This window comes from Mus musculus, chromosome 14 (assembly GCF_000001635.26).
Source record: "Mus musculus strain C57BL/6J chromosome 14, GRCm38.p6 C57BL/6J".
Lineage (NCBI taxonomy): Eukaryota > Metazoa > Chordata > Mammalia > Rodentia > Muridae > Mus > Mus musculus.
Window position 1 is genome coordinate 19,509,874 of NC_000080.6, and position 23,233 is coordinate 19,533,106.

The 23,233-nt window shown below is 41.6% G+C and overlaps 2 pseudogenes; both read left to right on the forward strand.

Annotated features, from left to right (window-relative positions):
- Gm7352 (predicted gene 7352) lies at positions 1,469-2,688 on the forward strand (annotated as a pseudogene).
- Positions 19,976-21,035, forward strand: Gm18577 (predicted gene, 18577; annotated as a pseudogene).

A 23,233-nucleotide genomic window follows, 5' to 3' on the forward strand; every position in this document is an offset into this window, starting at 1 on the left:
TCTTTAGGAAATTAAGTGATAGGACTAATATAATGACATTGACAAGGTACACCATCTGGCAGTCACAGGAAACTCACTAATACAGGACTCATGCAGGCAATTTCAACTGCTCCAAAAGCTTGACTGGTAGGTTGCCTTTGCAATACACCAGCTGGGTACTATCCTGTAACCCTCTATCCTTCTATTCTCTTTTGAGCAAAATAGAGTGACAAAGACAATAGTAGCAGACTAGCGCTCAAGCTAAGATGGATGCTATTGATAGACTTTCTCTGAGAGATAAACTTCACAGAATCAGCTGGAAACTGAAGGAAAGAGATTATTATTATTATTATTATTATTATTATTATTATTATTTTCTTTATTTACATTTCAAATGTTGTCCCCTTTCCTAGTTTCCTCTCTGTAAATAGAGGCATAGAGGAAGAAAGAGTTTTATTTAGCTGGTTTTCAGGTAATAAGTGTGGGGATAGGAACTCTCCACCTTAATCTCTACCCTGTCATCCAAACACTGTCCCTTTAACTATGTAAGAAAACCCATGTGTAGACCTCAAGAAATCAGAAATCAGGGGTTTGTGGTGTGGGGTACATGTTATATACCAATAGATCTTTTTAAATGGCCCAACAAACATTTGAGGGAAATAATAAAAATGTTACCATTTTGTGGGGTAGTGGGCTGTGCACAGACAGCCTGGTCTCCAGTCGAACAAAGGTCTGGAACCCCAGAGACTAGATGGATGGTGATTTCCACCTACATGGGACGGAAGGTGTTCCATCATGTCTCCTGGCCTTCTGGCTCCTGTCAAAGTTACCATCCCCACAGCCCCCACAGGAGAGGTGTGTGGCTATCAGTCACGTAGGAGCAGCACCAAGCCTTCCCACAAATGAGAGGTACCTGCTGTCGAACCCTGAATCACCCCCAAAACTGTATATAAATCCTATCCAGGGAATTAAAGGTGCTCGAGAACTACTCTGTCATCTGAGTGTTATGTTCCAAGAGCTGTAACACTTGGGAAGAGATCTTCTCTCCATCTGAGGTTCCACTGCACTCCTCACTGAATAGTCGGCTTCTCGTTGGCCCAGCCCAACCCAACTCAGTGCAAAGCAGCTCAGAGTTACTGAGTGACCTGGAAGGCATGGCAGAAACTTCATCTTTGCCTGCAATCACTTCCCTTGGCTGGAACCCTGGCATTAGGCCTGGCCAGAGATCTCCATGGAAAACCTCTGGTACCCAGACCCACATCATTGAGGATCACTTCTGGTGGACATGTTATATAGCAGCCTGAAGAAACAAGAGCCATAAATATACTTATTAACTAAATCCAATTCATGAAATGAAACCACCAGCAACAGGAGAATCAGAAGTGGAGAGGTAGGCCTACCCAAAGATTTCTCAGAGTCAATTGTTAAAGGACAAACAACTCTCGTTCTGTGTCCTTGTTCAGGAGTAGCCTCAATAAGAATGATCTAGCTCTATAAGCGGCATGTGGTGGCAAGATGCCTCACAGGAAATTCTCAGCTCCCAGGCATGGGTCATTGGGCTTCTTGCCTCACAGGCACAACAGCCGGCATCATGGGAAAATTAAGAGCCTCCCCAAGGATGACCCTTCCAAGCCTGTTCACCTCACAGCTTTTCTAGGCTACAAGGGTGCCATGACCCACATCGTCTGGGAAGTTGACAGGCCAGGATCTAAGGTGAACAAAAAAGAAGTTCTGGAGGCTGTGACCATTGTGGAAACCCCACCAATGGTGGTTGTGGGCATTGTAAGATATGTTGAAACCCCACGAGGCCTCTGGACCTTCATGACTATATTTGTTGAGCATATCAGTGATGAGTGTAAAAGGCAGTTCTATAAGAAGTGGCACAAATCTAAGAAGACGACTTTTACCAAGTACTGTGAGAAATGGCAGGATGACACAGGCAAGAAGCAGTTGGAAAATGACTTCAACAGCATGAAGAACTATTGCCAGGCCATTCGCATAATTGTTCACACTCAGATGAGTCTGCTTCCTCTGTGCCAGAAGGCACACTTGATGGAGATCCAGGTGAATGGAGGCACTGTGGCTGAGAATCAAGACTGGGCCCAAGAGAAGCTGGAGCAGCAGGTTCCTGTAAACCAGGTGTTGGGGCAGGATGGGATGATTGATGTCATCAGCGTGACAAAAGGCAAAGGATACAAAGGGGTGACCAGTTGTTGGCAGACAAAGAAACTACCCCAAAAGACCCATCGAGGTTTGCACAAAGTTGCCTGGATTAGAGCCTGGAACCCTGCCTGTGCAGCCTTCTCTATGGCTCGAGCTGGACAGAAAGGCTACCATCACTGAACAGAGATTATCAAGAAGATTTACAAGATTGGTCAAGGATACCTCATTAAGGATGGTAAACTGATCAAGAACAATGCATCTACTGACTATGACCTGTCTGATAAGAGCATCAACCCACTGGGTGGCTTTGTCCATTATGGTGAGGTAACCAATGACTTCATCATGATCAAAGGCTGTGTGGTGGGGACCAAGAAGCGAGTGCTTACTCTTTTTAAGTCCTTACAGGTCCAGATCAAAAGTCAGGCCCTTGAGAAGATTGACCTGAAGTTCATTGACACCGCCTCCAAGTTTTGTCATGGTCATTTCCAGACCATGGAGAGGAATAAAGCATTCATGGGACCACTCAAGAAAGATCTCATTGCCAAGTTAAAAAAAAAAAAAAGAATGATCTAGGACTGGATCCCATGCCTCCAGGGCATCAAGGTTGTGGTGTTTTTGGATCCATCTCTTGGGCTCTGGCTATCAGGGCTTATTCACCTGTTTCTGAGGTGTCCCATGCTCTCTTTGGCAACACAATTACACTTGGCTCTTTGATGACTGTGGCCATTTCCCCATGTAAATAATCTATATGATGCTGTATTTCTTCATAAACCTGCTTGGATTAAGCCAAATTAGTAAAAGATCTGAGACACAGATTCTATCTTCTCTATCCTTCTAAACTCCTGGCACCTCCCCATCAATAATTTGTCACTGATGTAGGATGTGCTGGTCCAGGTCAATCAGAAATAAAGAAAGGAAGGTTCAAAAACTCTCTGATGTCTCAGAAAGTGATGGCAGGTGGATGGCTTGCCAAAGCACAATAATTATGCCTTCCTTAGAACTGCTACCACTGGGGTAGAAGCTGCAGTCTTCCTCCCTATATTGCCATGTAGAGAAAGTTGAGTTATAGTTGATTCCACTTCCCATGGCTAACTTAGTCACCATTCTACTGTTGTGAAGAGTCAGCATGGCCAAGGCAAGTCCTATTAAAGAATTTAATTGTGGGGTTGCTTACATTTTGGAGGATTAATCCCATAGTAAACATGGCAGAATGCATGATGTCAGGTTTGGTGCTGTATTTATCTGAAAACTGCATCCTAACAGAATGACCAGAGAGATGAAAAGGGACCAAAATGGGGTGTGAAAATCTCAAAGCCCACCTGCAGTGACACAATTCCTTCCAGAAGGTTGTATTTTCTCCACCAAGCCACACCACATAATCCTACTCTAATTGTCTCACTCCCTGAAGATTAAGCATATAGATACAGACACTTCTGTTGGGAATCTTTCTTCAAATCACCAAAATACCTTTGTTCGGAGTGCGGGAGAGATATAATCCTCAGTATAACCATCTAAACAGTGCCATGGATGGTGGTGTTTGGGGGGCATTGTTTTCTCAGTGAAATAGGAAAATTCTGATTACACATTTTTTTATGAGAAAGATGCTTTGGACAGTTGGGATGGCTCTTACTCTTTCGCATTCCTCAGACCTAACCTTAGTTCAGCTTCCAATTTACCTACTTCCCTTTACTATGACCATATCTGAGTCTCATTCCTTCCTTTTCCCCAGGGTGTACACTGGCATAGAGTCAAGAAATGAATTGATTATTCCAAGCGGCCTTCTCCAGGGGCCATAAGCAATCCTACTTGGTATTGTTATTCTCTCTCCTGACTGGCCAGATGTGCAAGCTTAGGAACCTTTTGGGAAACTCTATGTAGTAGCATACTATGATGACAAGCAATGTGATCAGAGGCCTATAGTTGCTTAGGCAGTGGGTACCAATGCCCTTTCTTTGCTCTGGTTTTAGGGATTGTAAGTTGTATCCTGGTACTCTGAGCCTCATGGATTTGGGAAGGGAAATTCTCCCTCAATGGAACGACTTCCATCCAAGACTGTTCTGCTCTTCATCTCCAGAAAGAAGCAAAGGACCTCAAATCTCAGCATGTACACCAGTAGGATCAGGCTGAACAGTTTCAAGCATTGTGTTTCAGTCCTCAGAGCCACCATACAAGGTACAGTCTGTTTTTTGAACAAATGGCACAATTGAGTCATGGTGAAGTCAACCTTGTGGATAAGAAGAAGGATTAACTCTGGCCCTTGGTAGAGCACTGATCTCGTATGATCAAGGCCCTGGATCTAACTATGGGAAATGAAAAAGAAATTTCAAACATAAAGACACACACAAACAATTTAGAACTACCAATGCAGCTACTTTCAACTTCCCTGTACCTTCCTGAAATGTTTCAAATGTAATATTGAAACTGAATATTTGTGGTGTCTTGAGTTCAAACATTCATTCATTGATTTACGTTTCTGAGGAATGATGGGTACTCATCTAGTCTCAGTCCATTTAAGATTCACAAACATTGTCCCAGACAATGAGACCCATCTTTCTTCAGCATAGAGAAGATGAATCACTAGACTATGCACGTAGCAGTAAAGGGGCTTGATACAGCCAAACTTTGGCTCAGACCCTCTGGCCAGGCCCACTTGGATAATGTGCCTGCTTTTGCACAGTTGTCAGTCTTATCAGCAAGTGTCCTGTGAGCAAAAAAACCAAGAAGACTCCTCCAGTAAGAGTAAAAGATGCTTGTGACTGTCTGCAGTTAAGGTAGTAGAGTTCTCATAACTTGGGCCTTCATTTCTCCAGGCCCAGCTGTCCCCTGGCTTTGGCAGTGGCATATTGATGGGACTGTCTGTTCTAGAAAACACATGCTGGGATGTTAGAAAGGATGAGCTCTCAGCTTCCATAGTGATATCTCTTTTGGAGCCCTTACTTGAGGGCCTAGTACCAAATCAGGCCATATTCACAGATGGTTCTTTCTTTCCCACCACTGATAATCAGGCCTTTCTTTATTTTATTCATATTACTGTTGTTGATAGAGTCTCATGTTTCCCAGGCAGGCACAGAGTCATGATCCTTCTGCCCTATGTCCATGGTGTTGAAATAAGAGGCTTGTCACCACACCAGTAATCCAGCTGTCTCTTCTTTATTGGATGGTCTCTTCATTGATGCCCTTTCCTGCCTGTTGACACTTTAGGGACATTCCATGATGGTTAGCTGAATGAACAAATTAAGGGCAGAGGAAAATAGACTTGTTCACAGCTAACAGTAATGTAAGGAGCATGGAATAAGTGCCAAGTGATAGTGAGGTGTGCCACAGCTAACAGGGAAGGAAGAAGGGAAAGTCATTGTGTCCCTGCAGCTGGCACAACAGTGTCAATGCTCCTCCCTGCAGATCTCTGTCATTCAGAAAACATCAAAGTGGAGTGAGTATACTGTCATGGATAGATACAAGTTATACTCATGCGTTTGTAAGTAAAACCTTCCAGAACCTACAAAGCCTTTGTGGTCTCCTCTCTAGCAATATGCTGGCAGCTTCCCTTCACTCATTTTCTATCTTGAACCTGAAGGGAAGCTTGATTTCCCCATCGTTTAGCCAGGAATATCTATGTCACTAAACAATATATCGTTTAGAGTTACATGGTTGTGAAATTTGTTCTCAAAATAGTTATTGCATTTATTGATTTTTGCATGTATATATGTGCATGGGCAAGATTGTGCTATAGCATGTGTGTGGGGCCAAGGACAACATGCACTAGCAGGTTCTGTCATGCTACCACATCCATCCCTGGGATCAAACTCTAGCTGTCAATCCTGGCACACTCTGGACTCACTGAGTTACATTATCAACTCCCAGTTTGAAATTCTATGCATTTACTTCACTTTTGTGTTTAGATTTCATGTGTATATAACATGCTTGTTTGTTATAGAGTTTTACCTGTGTGGCTGCTCTGGTAACTGACTGCATCCTCCATTCTATTGTATAAGGAAAGCACAATTTATTTCGTAGTTCTCTAGTTGACAGTCATTTGAATTGTGTTCACCTTTGGTCACGAAAATGGTGTTTTCAATAAATCCTAGGCACACATTTCAAGAAAATATTGCTGGGTAAAGTTGTTGAGTTTAATTTTAGCATTAATGCCTCACTTTTCTGAATGAACTGTGTGTGCATCTGGGGATACTCAACTGTAGTTCAACTTAGTCCCTGGCATGGAACACATCTGTTTCATCAGTTTAAGTTTAAAATAGAGCAGAATTACTTCACAGGAAGTAGATTCAACGTTACTTGCAACACCTAGTGCTAAATTAATGTTTTTTGAGTGATAGAAATCAAATAGCAAAATCTATCTATCTATCTATCTATCTATCTATCTATCTATCTATATCTTGGTTCTGACCTCAACAACAAAGAAGCCCATGAACACAGGTCTCAAAGAAAACATGAATTCAGGTGTGAGTCCTGAACTGTTCTAGCACACTGGATGTCAAACACTGGCTCTTACACACTGGAACTTCCTGTTGTTTATTAAACTTATTCTCATGATCCAAAACAGCAGAGAAAAGGAAACCAGAGGTAGGGAGCCAGAGATGAATGAGAACCCTCAATGGGCCTGGAGGAGTAAACTAACTCTCTAAAAATTTTCCAGGGGATATAGGCTCACATGAAACCCGCGGTGACATTTGTGTTTTCTTCAGAACAAGGATTTTTGATCCTGGGTTCCTGTTACTCCATGGAAGCCCAGAGCACACAATCAGTATTTTCAAGGAGGAAATCCAACATAAAGATGTCTGGATTACGGTTTACAAGGAATTCTGATATATCTCCAAGGTGAACACATAGGGCCATAGGCCAAGAGCAGCGAGGGTCAAAGTGGGGCTCCCTGGTCTCAGCACTGGCACTGCTTGGAACTTGTAAAAGGAAAATCATCCTGGTGACCCGAAGCCTAATTACCAAAATCCAGAGGGAAACATGCAAAAAAATGAAGGAAATTGGCACTGTCCCAGAGTCTAAGGCAGTAGACAAGAAAGGAGCAATGGTAAAATCTGTTCACAAACTTCGACAGACCAAGTGGCACCAGATCACTTCTGCTGTAGTCTGAGCAATCAGCACCAATGCTCATGATGATTAAGTACAAAGACTCACCATAAACTCACAATACCTAGCATATGACAGAAGCTAACACCTGTCAAGACCTCTTGAAATGTGTGCTGTGAGATCACACTCTAGTACCCTTATCCCCTGACTCCATGCGACAGGCTCTGCTTTTTATTTGGAGGAAGGGGATCAGAATACTTCCCACACAGTACATATACCTACTAACCAGGCATCAGTTCTGTCTCTTAGAAGAATATATAAAAATTAGTCTGGGGATGAGAATATGATTGAGGCACAACCTCATGTGATCTGACAAATACTGGGGATGATGTTATGGTGTCAAAACAGAAAACAGAACTGGGCGTAATGCTTACACGTTCTTCAAATCACTGTTGCTATAATGATCCAGAATTGCATGCAGTTCATTCCTCTCATAGGTCATAATCTGAGGGTGAAATGGCAGTTTATCTGCCTTGTTCATCTCTGTATCCTGATCACTGGGGAAGAGCAGTGCAGATGATGCCTTCAGGATAGTCCTTTTAGGTAGAGTAGAGAAAAATAAGAGAGACCAGGAGAGACGATGCTAAGTCCCATGGAAAAGCCTGTGGAAAAGGAATGCATAAAACCTAAAGAAATGAAGGCAGGTCTACTCAGAAGAGGACAGGACACAGAAGCAACAGAGCTTCTGGGACAGGGTCCTACAGGCCTACATCTGCAGCCAGGAGGTGGAGCTGACCCTCAGTCCTCCGAGCACCTTCCCTCCCAGAGGAGAGCTTGCCTCCAGGGAGTGCTTTAACCCCAGGACTCTCTCCCGAGCTAGTATCTCACCGGCAAGAATTCACTCGGACAACCGGATCCTTCTACGGCAAAGCTTTTATTGCTTCCACATAAGGAAGACCCCGAACCCGGAAAATGGTGCTGCTTATATAGCCCGCAGCGTGACGGTTCAGCACCTGATGTGGCGTGACAGCACCTGATTAGTTGCTCGCCCATCACCCCATTACTACGCCCCGAGATGGGCAGTGACTGGGCGTGAATTTACTCTTGCACTTGCGCATAAGGCTTGTTTACTAGTTAGGCTCAGTGGAAGCCGGCGCCATCTTATAATGGCGATTGCTAATGGCACGGCTCTCCACATTTCCCCCTTTTTATTTTATTAAAATTTGAGGCTGGTCTAGGCCTCTGCAGTCATGTCCATCTGCTGTGGTTACTGTCTTAGGTCATTCCTCCAATGTCACAGCCTTTCCTGTCATAGGTTAACCCTATCACCACCGGGTCCCATGTCTTAGGTTGGTCTGTACATGAGGAAAGTTGCCCATCTCTGGATAAGAAGTTAGACTCAGCCGGGCATGGTGGTGCACACTTTTAATCCCAGCACTGGAGAGGCAGAGGCAGGCCGATTTCTGAGTTGGAGGCCAGCCTGGTCTACAAATTGAGTTCCAGGACAGCCAGAGGTATATAGAAAAACCCTGTCTCGAAACCACAACCACCACCCCAAAAGAAGAAGTTAGACTCCAGAAAACCAAAGAACCCCATTAAAAATGGGGTACAGAGCTAAACAATAATTCTCAACTGAGGAATACTGAATGGCTGAGACACCTAAAAAATGTTCAACATCCTTAATCATCAGGGAAATGCAAATCAAAACAACCGTAGATTCCACCTCAGGTCAGAATGGCTAAGATCAAAATTTCAGTTGACAGCAGATGCTGGCAAGGTTGTGGAGAAAGAGGAACACTCCTCCATTGTTGGTGGGATTGCAAGCTTGTACAATCACTCTGGAAATCAGTTTGGTAGTTCCTCAGAAAATTGGACATAGTACTACCAGAGGATCCAGCAATATTACTCCTGGGCATATACCCAGAAGACGCTCCAACTTGTAACAAGGTCACATGCTCCACTATGTTCATAGCAGCCTTATTTATAATATCAAGAAGCTGGAAAGAACCTAGATGTCCCTCAACAGAGTAATGGATATAGAAAATGTGGTACATTTACAAAGCTATTAAAAACAATGAATTTATGAAGTTCTTAGGCAAATGGATGGATCTGGAGGACATCTTCCTAAGTGTGGTAACCCAATCACAAAGAGCACACATGATATGTACTTACTGATAAGTGGATATTAGCCCAGATGATCAGAGTACCCAAAATACAATTTGCAAAACACATGAAACTCAAGAAGAAGGAAGACCAAAGCGTGGTTCCCCAATGAATGAGCTAGAGGAAGTATCCAGGAGCTGAATGTGTTTGCAGCCCCATAGGAAGAACAACAATATGAACTAACCAGTAACCCCAGAGCTCCCTGGGACTAAACCACCAATCAAAGAAAGCTCACGGTGGGTCTCATGGCTCTAGCTGCATATGTAGCAGAGAATGGCCTAGTCGGTCATCAATGGGAGGAGAGGCCCTGGGTCCTTTGATGGTTCTATGCCCCAGAATAGGGGAATGCCAGGGCAAAGAAGGAGGAAGGTTATCTTGGGGATCAGGGGCAGGGGGGGGATAGGGGATTTTTAGAGAGGATACTAGGAAAGGGAATAACATTTGAAATTTAATAAAGAAAATATCTAATAATAAAAAAGAAGTTGCATAGTGGGGAAAAACCCTAAAGAAACACCGAAAGACAAGGGCAGCATGCTTCAAGCTGGAGCCTATGAGGCTGATTTCTTCCCAGGAACTCACAGCTACAGAGCCCCAAAACTAGAAGACATATCTCCAGACCATTTACTTCAGGAAGATTGTCATCCATCCCTTGCTCAGGACTTTCTGTGCCAATCACAGAACTCTTGTTTCTTGCTGTTTTACTCTGACAGCAAAGGCTGGATTCCTTCTGCCTCTCTCTGCTCTTGTTAGGCTCTCCATTCTCTCTCTGAAGCAGCTTGTTCAGTCTGGCCTACATATTTATGGGTAACCTTATGTGCAACAAACAAATGCCCCAGAATAGTTGACGGCATCACAACACTGGTGGCATCACAGAGGATGCTAAGGCTCTCCAGGATACAAGACAATGTCCAGTGAAGGAGCTGTTAGGGTCATCACCAGGAGCCTACACGTAGTTAGCTTTTCCACAATTTAACATACCTTTCCACAGGCCTTCCCCGAGACCCAGAAAAAGTCTTTAGCATCCCCTTCTACCAAAAAAGTGTGAAATCTCTGCTACATTAGAATCATGTCATTACTTCATGTGGGAAGGTGGACACTCACTTTTCCCACACAGCCCAGCTCTTGCCCTCCTTAATTCCTCTAATCAGGATGATGAGAAAAGTTGCTAGGAAGTTGGATCAGGATAATGCATATCAAAAGCCAGTCACCTGACATATACAAGGACAAAAGGAAGATCCTCAGGGCCCGTAAAATGTGTCAGGGTGGGGGGGCCTGTGTGTGACAAAGATGTGTCACATAAGATGGAGATTTCCCTCAAAGCTTCAACAGAATAAATTCCAATCGTTATGATGTTAGAAAAGGTGGGCTCAGCCAGTGACAGGTCAGGCTGGAGATACCTAAGGACTGGCAGACACAAGCTTAGCCCTCTGATACAAGGAGCAAACACTGGCAGAAAGAGTGATGGTCCAAACCTGCATTTGAATTTGAGGAAAGATGCCTGGCTAGAGAGAGGTCAGGCATTCAGAACTATAAAGTGTCATTGGCAGGTTTGATATCACACTGGTAGACAGTGCGATGTAAAGGGTTAGAACCTCTGGCTTTGACCAGGGGATTTTTTTTCTCCTTGTCATTTGTGACAACAAAGCTCTTTATCATCTCCACTTTCCAATAGCTCTCTGGTTTATTAGAAACTTTTTAATCTATGAGGGAATTTAAGGTTCAATTTCCAAGCACTGCTAGAAGTGGCTCTTTCCATTCTGAGGTTCATAGTAAGGAAGATAAGAAAAAAAAGGATGACGAGAATTTAGAATTGTTTGATACAGAGCCAGCAGGATGAATCCTCTGAAATGAACAAGCATCTGGAGAAGATTCTAGGACTATACACTCTTTGAGTGGGTGTTCAAAGGAAATCACATACATAGTGATGAGAATTTCCCCCAAATCCTCATCAGAACTCACTACAGCTTTGAGGATGTTAGTGAAGTTATGATAAGCTACTCATAGGTCTAGCTGGATCCATGTGAGTCCTGAATCAGCCCAAGTGATCCCCTCAGCCATCAGAAGCAAACAATCCCAGGAAGAGTATGTTGGCCCATATGTTGAATCAAGGAGCTGAGGACAGAGTAGTAGCAAGTAAGATATCAGCCTGAGCTATGTAGAAACAACATGAGCTGGAAACACACACACACTCACTCACTCACTCACACTCACACTCACTCACACTAAACCCTCAGCCACAGAGGTGAACATGATATAGATCACTGCTATGGTGCTACACCCAGCAAAGAAATGCCAAATACCTTGGCACAGACCCATTTGTGGCAATTCCTATGTTCTTAAAAATGTGCTGTTGCTAGCTTTAGATACACTATCTATCAGAAGAACATGAGAATGTCAGGCAAGAAGCTAGCAAGTGGAACCACTCTGGGATATTGTAGCATACATCCTTTCTAAACTATATACAATGTTTCTCCTTGAGAGTTGCTGTAAAGAGGAGTCAACACATGGACAGTTTGGAATGCATTTTCTTCAGATCTCTGTGCTTTTCCCCCAAAATCATTTCCCTTAGGAGGATGTCAACTCTTATTTAAAGTAGTGTCTTGTAGAGATAACACCTTGAGGCCACACTGGAATTTAGAAGCAAGTTATGTGCTTAAACTGGTCTGAACTGTGTCTTTATGAACATAAAAGGATGAGAGGATAGGAACTCACACACACACACACACACACACACACACACACACACACACACACACACACACTCACAGTGGGAGAGGACAAGATAGAGAGGGACAGAGAGAGAAACAGGGAGACAGAGACAGAATCTGAGAGCCCCTCTTCTAGTTAAATGAGAAGCTGTGTGAAAAACAAAACAAGCAGTAGTGCAAAAGCAGGAAAAAGAGAAAAAGAAACACTGTTCAAACTTCCAACCAGCTGCAGAGATTCGGAGGCCTTAGAACCTCAGCTCAGGTCTAGGGAACATGAGCAGCAGAACAAATGAAGATTTGGGAAGAAAAATGGATACTTTGAATCCATGTGTCTCTTCTGTCTTACATGTGGGTCATAGCTATGGAGTTCCAGACAAATGTGTTTAATATGAAGGGCCTGTAAAGTCCAGAAAGCAGTAATGGGACTATAAAAGGGAAGAAAAAAAAAAAAGAGACAGATCTCAAGGTAAGTGGGAGGGCAGAATATATGTTCTATGAAAGCAGATGGGGAGGAGCCTGCAAGTGGAAATTTTTTTCCCATTACATTATGAAATTTTCTTATTCATTCAAGTGGGTATACAGTGTTAACATCATACAGTGACATTAACATCTGCCCAATCAGGCCCCCACCTCTCTGTACCCGTTCTCCACACAGATCTTCTGATTCTCCCTCTTTTAGTTCCAAGCCATTATTTCCCTTGAGCATTCCACACCTTCCCTGCCCACTCCATCCACACTGGTGCCTTAGCTTAAAGCTAGCTGTCCTGCATATTGCTCTGATTTTAGCTGCCTTGACACCTGTACAGGCAGGTGCTGCTCCCAACAGCCCATCTGAGTTTCATATGCCTGTAACATGTCTTCACTTCCTCACAACAACACAGTCTGAGCCTATGATAAGTTATGTAATTATGGGTGCAAGAACTTATGGGTCGAAACTCCAAGATGCACTGAAGGAAGAAGGGAGCAGAATGTCTAATCCTCCTGACTATATAAGAAGAAAACCCAATTAAATTATACAAAAATGACATTTGCCTCATATGTGTAACTGTATGTCCCTCAGAACAGACTTGTGTCAATTCCTTGTAATGTTGCAAGACATTTTCTTTTTCTTTTTCTTTTTTCTGTTTTTTTTTCCATTTCCAAATTTTTTTAATTAGGTATTTTCTTCATTTACATTTCAATTGCTATCCCAAAAGTCCCCCACCCCCACTTCCATACCCACCCCATCCCACTTCATGGCCCTGGCATTCCCCTGTACTGAGACATATAAAGTTTGCAAGACCAAGGGGTCTCTCTTCCCAGTGATGGCTGACTAGACCATCTTCTGCTACATATGCAGCTAGAGACACAAGCCCTGGGGTTACTGGTTAGTCTTCCACTAGCAGCCTTTGGATGAAGACATATAACTCTCAGCTCCTCCTGCGCCATGCCTACCTGGATACTGCCATGCTCCCACCTTGATGATAATGGACTGAACCTCTGAACCCATAAGCCAGCCCCAATTAAATGTTGTTTTTTATAAGACTTGCCTTGGTCATGGTGTCTGTTCACAGCAATAAAACCTTAACTAAGACAACAGTTCCACCTACAGGGTTGCAGACCCCTTCAGCTCCTTGGGTACTTTCTCTAGCTCCTCCATTGGGGGCCCTATGTTCTATCCAATAGCTGACTTTTAGCATCCACTTCTGTGTTTGCCAGGCACCGGTATAGCCTCACAAGAGACAGCTATATCAGGGTTCTTTCAGCAAAATCTTTCTGGTGTATGCAATGATGTCACCATTTGGAGGCTGATTGTGGGATGGATCGCCGGGTATGGCAGTCTCTAGATCATCCATCCTTTCGTCTTAGCTCAAAACTTTGTCTTTGTAACTTCTTCCATGGGTTTTTTGTTCCCAATTCTAAGAAGGAGCAAAGTATCCACACTTTGGTCTTCCTTCTTCTTGAGTTTCATGTGTTTTGCAATTTGTAACTTGTATCTTGGGTATTCTAAGTTTCTGGGCTAATATCCACTTATCAGTGAGTACATATCATGTGAGTTCTTTTGTGATTGGGTTACCTCACTCAGGATGATGCCCTCTAGGTCCATCCATTTGCCTAGGAATTTCATTAATTCATTCTTTTTAATAGCTGAGTAGTGCTCCATTGTGTAAATGTACCACATTTTCTGTATCCATTCCTCTGTTGAAGGGCATCTGGGTTCTTTCCAGCTTCTGGCTATTATAAATAAGGCTGCTATGAACATAGTGGAGCATGTGTCCTTATTACCAGTTGGAACATCTTCTGGATATATGCCCAGAAGAGGTATTGCGGGATCCTCCTGTAATACTATGTCCAATTTTCTGAGAAACCACCAGACTGATTTCCAGAGTGGCTGTACAAGCTTGCAATCCCACCAACAATGGAGGATTGTTCCTCTTTCTCCAGTGTTGTTTTGATTTGCATTTCCCTGATGATTAAGGATGTTGAGCATTTTTTTTCAGGTGCTTCTCAGCCATTTGGTATTCCTCAGGTGAGAATTCTTTGTTTAGTTTTGAGCCCCATTTTTAATGGGGTTATTTGATCTTCTGGAGTCCACCTTCTTGAGTTCTTTAGATATACATTGGATATTAGTCCCCTATCTGATTTAGGGGCAAGTGGAAATTTTTAAACAGTGCAGAGGGGTAAGTGATAACCAAGACTAAGCAGAGAAGAAAAAGCTCCATGGAACCATACTGTGCTTTAATTCATGTAATAACTGTTTGAGGGTCCAGTTAAATGGTACAATGGGTAAATGTGCCACTCGCCAAACATGATTACTTGAGTTTGATCTTGGGTCCACATGGTAGAAGAACCAAATCCTGAAATAATCCTCCAGCCTCAGCACTTGTTGACCCTGCAAGTTACTACCTGCCTGTAAAGATATGCTTCTCAGTGCTACATAGCATGATTATTGTAGGCGCTATTAACTGCTTTGTATATGGATTTGAAAAGTTAGCAAGCAATGCCTCACCAGTGATTTAGATTAAGAGCTGGTGACTGAGGAAATCTGTGGTTGTGGTGATTGAATATGAGAATCTCTCTAATTCTAAAAGATTGGAACTTTTGCTGGATATCAATTGTACATGTATTCTAATGATTAAGAAGAAATAGAAGTTACTGTAAACTCTGACTTTCATTTTGTAAATTTCTATACTTGCATACATTTTATATGTCTGTATACTAAAAATTTATGCAAATCACAAACTAGAAATAAAATATCAATGTTTTTTAAGAGAATTCAGATACAATCCCTTTGGATTGCATTTTGCTCAATGAGCTGCAAAGTCAGTACCTCAAAGGCATAGGAATAAAAAGAAGGATGCAACTTTTAGAATAAGTATAACCTTCTCAAGCATAACCAGTATTAACCCATGAAGGCTGACATTCTCCTGTTGGAATAAGTGCTTTAACAGTGAGCTGCATCTTCAACTCTAAAATCTAATGCCATTTTCAACCACTATTAGCAAATTTATAGTACTTCAATAGAAATCCATACTAACCATATTAAGAAACACTAGCATCTCTCTTTTGATCAACAGCAAAGGGTTGTAAATTCTAATAATTATAGATGCAAAGTGACATGAAAACTAAAGGTGGATCCCTAGCACACTAATGCACATGTGTGCTTCATCTACAAGGACCAGTCTATAACTCTGGCTCCAAATACACAAGGTTCAGCTCCTTAAGAGCAACTGCAAATGTAGATTGTTGAAGAAGTTTCTGGAAGTTTGGCTAATGGTTTAATTTGTGGAAACAACTAAGTGAGATACAGTCTTGACTGCCTTCAGTCCGTTCTATCTGTTTCCAACTGGTTATGATACAAAGAAAGCATTTATTTAACTTTTTCTTTGTTAGTATCATATTTTTAGTAAAAAGCTAGAATACATGATGGGGTTAAAGCAACCTATGGAGTTATACTAGTTGTTAATGTATTTACTATTTATATTCAATTCTCTCAGATTTTTAAAAGAATAATTGATTCCACAATCAGTAAAGTTAAGTTCCTAACATATCTTACTGCTGTTATTACTGTTTGTCAACAGTGTGGCTCTCACTGTGGAGCTCTGTCAGACTGATAATGTTTGGGTCCATGAAATTAATAGACATGCTGAGATAGGATACTACCTACATCAATTAAAAGAAAACAAAGCACACAAAATAATTATTTGATAATATTCTCATTGTCTTTCTGACCAAAGACCTGAATAAAAATACAGGATCTGGCGGGCAGTGGTGGTGCACACCTTTAATCCCAGCACTTGGGAGGCAGAGACAGGCGAATTTCTGAGTTCGAGGTGAATTCCAGGTCAGCCAGGGCCATACAGAGAAACCCTGTCTCAAAAAACAAAACAAGCAAGCAAACAAAAACAAAAACAAAAACAAAATACAGGATCTGGAAGTATTTGAGGGGCCAGGGTCCACTCATTAAGTGACCACCCATTAGAAGATTTCAACAGCTCTTAGAAATGTCAGGAAATGACTAAGAGCTATAAGGAAAAGAGTGTTGCACTCTAAAGCAAATATCTATGGATTGCGTTATTCATTTTAACTTTTCAAATTTAGGGTAGGGAATGACTGATAAAGGCGAGTTATGCAGAATGGTAGAGTTGCAACAAATAAGGCCTCATTACTAAAATTTCTACTCTTCCAAAGATGCCTTAAGTAGCTGAGATCTGGGAGGTCACATACTACAATAACTGTGCTTTATATCTAGTTGTGTCAGAGCATGGAGGAATATTTTTGGGTGACTATTTAAATATAAATGTGTTCAGGCTGCAGTAGACTTCATGAACTGCTTCTTTCACTTAGCATTGTTTTCAAGATTGATCCATGTTACAGATGTATCAATTCTTTGTCTACTATATTTTTTTATAACCTGCTGGGGGAAAGCCTTCAACAGTCTCACCCACCCATGAACCTTGTGAACCTTGTTAATTATGAACATGATAAGATAGTTCCATAGTCCCGTACATAATTTTAGACCCATTAGTAAACAGGTGGTAAAATATGTACATCTGCATATATATAATGGATTTAAATGGAGTTACTCTATACTGACAAGAAAGTTTCTCACCCAAAAATTTATCTAGTAAAAATGTCCCATAGATACAATCCCTTCAAAAATATGGAATAATCCCATGGCTCATGGTTAGCCTCCAAAACTCAATGTTAAGGTCCTTTTGCTGAAGACATTATATCCTTGAGTCATAGGACATGGAGAACTCAATCTGGTACTAACCTGCAAGGTTCATCCCTGCCTGATAACATTCACAATATTAGGATATGGCCTTCATGCTAACAGTGAGAAAATAATCAACCATTTCCTCAACAGTGAACCCTGTGATCAACAATGTTCCTCAGCCAGCAAATCACGATCCCAAGTGAAACAGTAGTGTGAATGTTATGGGAATAACCAACCCTTTCCACACTAGATTCAGAGTTCCACATTTATTTGTTGTTGATGTTGACTGGGCTAAATATGTATGTGTAGGACATAGCCCCTAGGGGAGATCTGGCTACTATTTGCCCACTGTAAATAAATAGTATTAATTTGTCTTCTAAGTTTCATTTCTAGACACATAAAATAGTATAGCTCTAGGTAATCATCAGAAAAGAGTCTCTGTCAGTCAAATCTGTTTTTCCCTTGGGCATATCCAGGCACCATTGTACCCCAGGCTTGACTGGAAAGAATGATGAGTAGCCAGTTAGGATACCAAGATCTTGGTTGGTGTAAGTGTGGGAGAAATAGTCTTCTCTTGAGACGGTTTTTAGTGAAACAGATCTCCTTAAATTGGAGTGAACATGTAGGTAGGGGCTTTCAGGGTAACTGCATTATTCTCCAGTGCAAATGTGCTGTGAATGTTTCATTTGCATGAAGAACTCCATGTGTTGGCTGGTCCTGTCATAATAGAGTGAAAGGAAGTTTAACCTGTAATCTAGTCACCAGAGTAAATGATTACCTCAAGGGTGGTGGAGGTAGGTGTTGTAAGTGAGCTGGAACATGCAGGCTCAGACAAGGAGGACACAATGCTCCTAGTGTTGTATTCAGGATATTTTCAGGGATTGGACATGTTTCAAACTCACTCTTGTGTCAGACTTTCTCTGTAAGTTGTACACCTTTCTGGTCCTATACTTCTCCTAACAGTGTATAACAGTTATTAGAGTCCTAAAAGACCACTTGATCAATGTACAGAGAATATGGGTCTGTGGAGTTCTCAGCTTACATGACCCGGCTATATCACAACCTCATACTACAAGGCTATGGAGTTATGGCAGAAAAAGGTAGAGGAAATTTTTGAGATGCAGAGGTAAGGATGTCCAAACCAAAACAGTATTTATCTGTTATGATAGGGCTGCTGCACACATTACTTCATAGCAATTGTAACTGCATGCCCAAAAGGTGAGCAAGATCTGGGCAATGAACTTCTCAGCATTAACAAGGGAGAGGCTCATGCAGGACCATCCTTAGGTAAGGACTTGCTGGCAAGTGGTGGCTGCTGAGGAGAAGAGAGCCAGTTTTCTTTGGGGATACATCCCTGAGAGGCTACTCATGCTCCAGTAGATTTTGCTAATTCTATCCATGCTAAGTGGGCTCTGTTATCTTCTTTAAAAATACATAGTGTGTAAAGGAATAGTGGTTACAGATAGGAACGAATTGAGGGAAGTAAAGTGTGGTGTTTTAGATGAAAATGTATTATGTGATTGTAAATAACATTTTGAAACATTAAAATAAATACAAAAGAAGTAGACATGCTCTCCTCAACGATAAAGACAGAACAACAGACACAGAACTTAATGACTGTTAGAGCTATGAAGAATTACTAGGACCCAAAACTTCCCCAATTCAGGATTTCAGTACAATTTACCACCTGGTCCTAATTAGGATGAGATACCAGCTGATAGTGTGGAGTAATTCCAAGATGAGGTGGTTGGAATAGGCATGGCCTGCATGGACTTGTGTGTTTGAATGCTTGACCCATTGAGAATGGCTCTACTAAGAGGTGTGGTCTTGTTGCACTAGGTGTAGCCTTGTTAGAGGAAGTGTGTAACTGGAAAAGGGCTTCAAGGTCTGATATATGCTCAAGCCTAGTATAACCCAATCTCTTTCTGCTACTTGCAGATCAAAATTTAGAGCTCTCAGGTCCTCCAGCTCGATTTCTGCCTGCACACTGCCATGCTCCCCACCATGATGATAATGGACTAAACTTCTGCACTGTAAACCAGCCTCAATAAAATTTTTCTTTCTAAGAATTATTGTGGTCATGTGTCACTTGACAACAATGGAAATCCTAAGACAAGAGACAAGATTTAGGACATTGTCTTCAGTTTCTCATATTAAATTTGAAGTACCCAGTGGACTTGGAAGAAAAAACCAATTCGATAAATTAGGTGGGAGTGGCCATAATTGGAAAAAGTATATGCATCAAGAAAGTGACTCTTTGCAAAATACACTAAAAATACAAACCTACATAGAAGTTTGAACTACTTCATTGAAAACAAAAGAGCTAAAAATGTCCTGGTATCTATCCAGTTATCCAGTAATATAGGACTCTCCAATATAATCACATGCTGTTTCATAGTCACATGATTCACTTATTTGAATTATGGGAACCACTGCCCCTTTGGTTTATTACATTCAGTAAGCAAGGTCAAACATTGACTTTCTCTGCACTCAACTGCCCCTCCTTTCAACTTCCATGTCCTCTGCCCAACTCCTTATAACTGTACTCAAAACCCAGATATCCACCAACAAGTAGCCCACATGGAGGGAAGATTTGCTCGTGAGCAAGAAAGAATCTTGTCAGTTTACTGCCCAAGTCAGTGGTAAGCGTACTGAGTCCTCAGTTCTCCCTATGTGTAGGGAAATGTGTCATGAAAGAATGTTGTCAACTGTGTTGATCTAGGTTGTTATCCAAACAGATGACAACCAAATACATAAGATTCCAACCCCAGTACAGTGCTAAAGCAGAATGACTCCATCACACGCACAAGAGTAACATGTGGACGAAGATAATTTGTGTCAGAGATGACAACAGTCCCACATTCCTCCCGTTACTCATTTGTTCCTCCATAAAGAAAATTACTGGAGACTCCGGTTTCACCACTGGACTGAAATGTCCAGTCCTGAGAAAGTATTTGTAGAGGGCATGTTTGACCTCTTTGAAGAGCAGATGCTCCCAATGTTCAGCTACTTCTCCAGAAGGTCACAAGCAGAGATTGACTGAAAGAATCCATATTATAGTATCAGCCTAATGAGGAACTTACTTTTCTCCACAGGTCAGCAAGCCAAGACAGTGTATTTTATACCAACAGAGATTGATGATTCAGGGCAAAATATACCAATGCTTGAAAAAGCTCTATGTTTACCAGGCAATATGCACATTGCAGGTTGGAGCTACTAATCATTTGGCTGAGCTATTTCATATACTACCCTGAAGCTCAACAGCTATGTATGTTGTTGCTGGATCAATGAACATCAGCTGAAAGACGTGTACAGATAGTACAATGCAAAATTATCCAGAGGCAGGGTGACACCCTATATACAAGGCAGAATTGTGGGCTTCCAGCCCCATTCATTATGATGAGATCCAGCTGAGTATAAAGGAAAACTATATGAGGATCACTTATGGATCATGTGACAGCACAACTACTAGACAGAAACAGCAAACTGCACTCGGTCAGCATAGCTGGAGGTTGCTATTAATATTTTGACTGAAGCTTAGGATGTAGAAAGCATAACCCTGAGATGACTAAAGCTGTCATGACAATGATAATTTGAGTTATTGGGAAAATTATGACTTCCTGAATTTTGTGATAGCAGAAACAGATCATAAGGACCCTACAAATTATTTTCCATGCATTCCTGATTTCCAGCAGAGAGAACCATAACTGATGTTACAGGGTTTGTTTTAAAACTGAAGGTGATGGCGAATGATAAAATTTGGGGATGATAATGTGAAGCTTGTTTGATCAAGACAGGACATATTATCGTTCAAGATGTGTGGTCATAAATCATGAAGCATGAATTACTGTGAACATGTAGATGCTGACACATATCTGATAGATTTGTAACTTGCTCTGCACTGTGGGTGGCAGAACAGAATTTATCCATGATATGAGTGTATCTTCCAAGACTGAGTGAGTTAAAGCCAATGCCACAGAGAGGATTCAATATTCCTACTTCATTCTTCATAAAGCCCTCAGTGAAGGAATGATGGTGACATTTTAGAATATCAGAGGGAAGATCTGAAAACAGTATATGAACTTCAAAAGAACATTGCAGAGACTTCACCTGACTCAGAATAGATTCTTTTTTGTCTTCAGGTTTGCAATTTTTGTGACTTAGGGTTGGATTAGGTGATTACTTGAAAAAAGAGCTATGAGCCTCCTGGACAAAACATCAATGTTACATAGACTGCTAGAAATTGTGTGTTACTGTATTATTGGTGCATATCAAGATGAAGTTTCAGAACTTTTATCTATTGAGACCTGAAAATATTTGAGGTGGAGAAATTTTGTGGCCCAGGTAGACAGGGAAAGAAAGCAGATGCTAACCACAGTGTGTGTGTGTGTGTGTGTGTGTGTGTGTGTGTGTGTGTGTGCGTGTGTGTGATTTCCCCTATAGTTAAGGCTAAACCAGTCAGGGCATTGGAGAAATGATCCAGAGCTGCTGTGCAGAAAGATAGATTCTAAGAGGATTGTTCTGGCCAAAAAGTTCCTTTTCCAATGAAAGCAGTGATTCAGTGAGCTCATGTCCCTGGAGTTCCCTGACATCAGCAAGTTGCCATCATCAGAACCCCCTTAGCAAATGCTCTCAACAGAACATTCTTTGAATCAGTGGCCAAAGTGGTGTTCCCCTGACAGCCAGAAGACCAGGGCCACCAATCTGATCTGCTTGTAGAAGTCACTCTCTAACTGACTTGCAAACATCAGCAGCTTCATAGCTCTCCATGCAGCAACATTTCCTTTGAAACCTTCAAAACCACTACAAGAACAAACCTGAGAGCTGAGATTGACCTGAATTAATCTTGTGGTGAAAAAATAAATAGAGTGGAGTGCTTCCTCCATCTCTGGTCCACGAAGAGATCAGCAAGCAGCTTTAAAAGTGAACATGCAATCCAAAATGAAACCCCAGGAAAGAAATCAGTAGAAACAATTTGTCCTTAGTTAGGAACTCTTTCTTGAATGACTGGAGGACTATTCTGGATGTTGGCTGGTCTATTTATTCAGCTGTGAAGATGCGATATTTAATGGCAGTAGTTGATAGATGAGAGGTGTCATTCAATGTTTCAAAAGATTTTTAATCTAAAAATTAAGAACATAGGCAAACCCAAGAATGAGGTGATATATCTTTTAAATTGATTCTTACTGTATCATAATGTCATGTGTTGGGTTGGTTATTTATTGTGGTGCATTGGTTGTGGCTGTGTATCTTGCTGTGGTATCTTTTTCAAATATAAAAGCTGAAAGACTTCTTCAGTACAATCTACAGCAACAAAAACCTCCAGAAAAGTGGCTGGAGACTCAGTGGTGGAGAATTTGCCTGCCCAACATGTACAAGGCCCCAGACTCTAGCCTCAGCAACACAAACAACATCAATAACAACAAGCCAACAACAAATGAACCATACAAACTACACAGCATTGGGCTGTAGAGAGAGACAGTTTACTGTTACAGAAACGGTAGTTAACACCTCGGGTACCTATTACTGCCATGAGATCCAAAACACACAAAGATAATAATCAAAATATGTTTCTGAATACAATTTAATGTTTGTTATAATATTAACCGACAAGTAATATACAAATTTGGTAGATACCAGGGAAATCAATACATGTTCTTCTCTTTCCTTCCCTCTACCAAAAGAATTATGACAAGAGAGAGAGAGAGAGAGAGAGAGAGAGAGAGAGAGAGAGAGAGAGAAAACACATCAGCTTTTAGGTTTTCTTGTTTTTGTTTTTGTTTTTTCCATGTTCCTCTGGGTCAGGCCAACCTGAAACTCACTGTACGCTGAGGATGAATTTCTGCTTCCCACATGTCTACCTGTAGAGTTCTGAGATTACAGACACGAGTCACAACCTACCTTACACAGTGCTAGGGACTGAAACAAGGGCTTTGTATATACTAGCTAGGTAAACACTCCACCAACGGTGCTACATCCC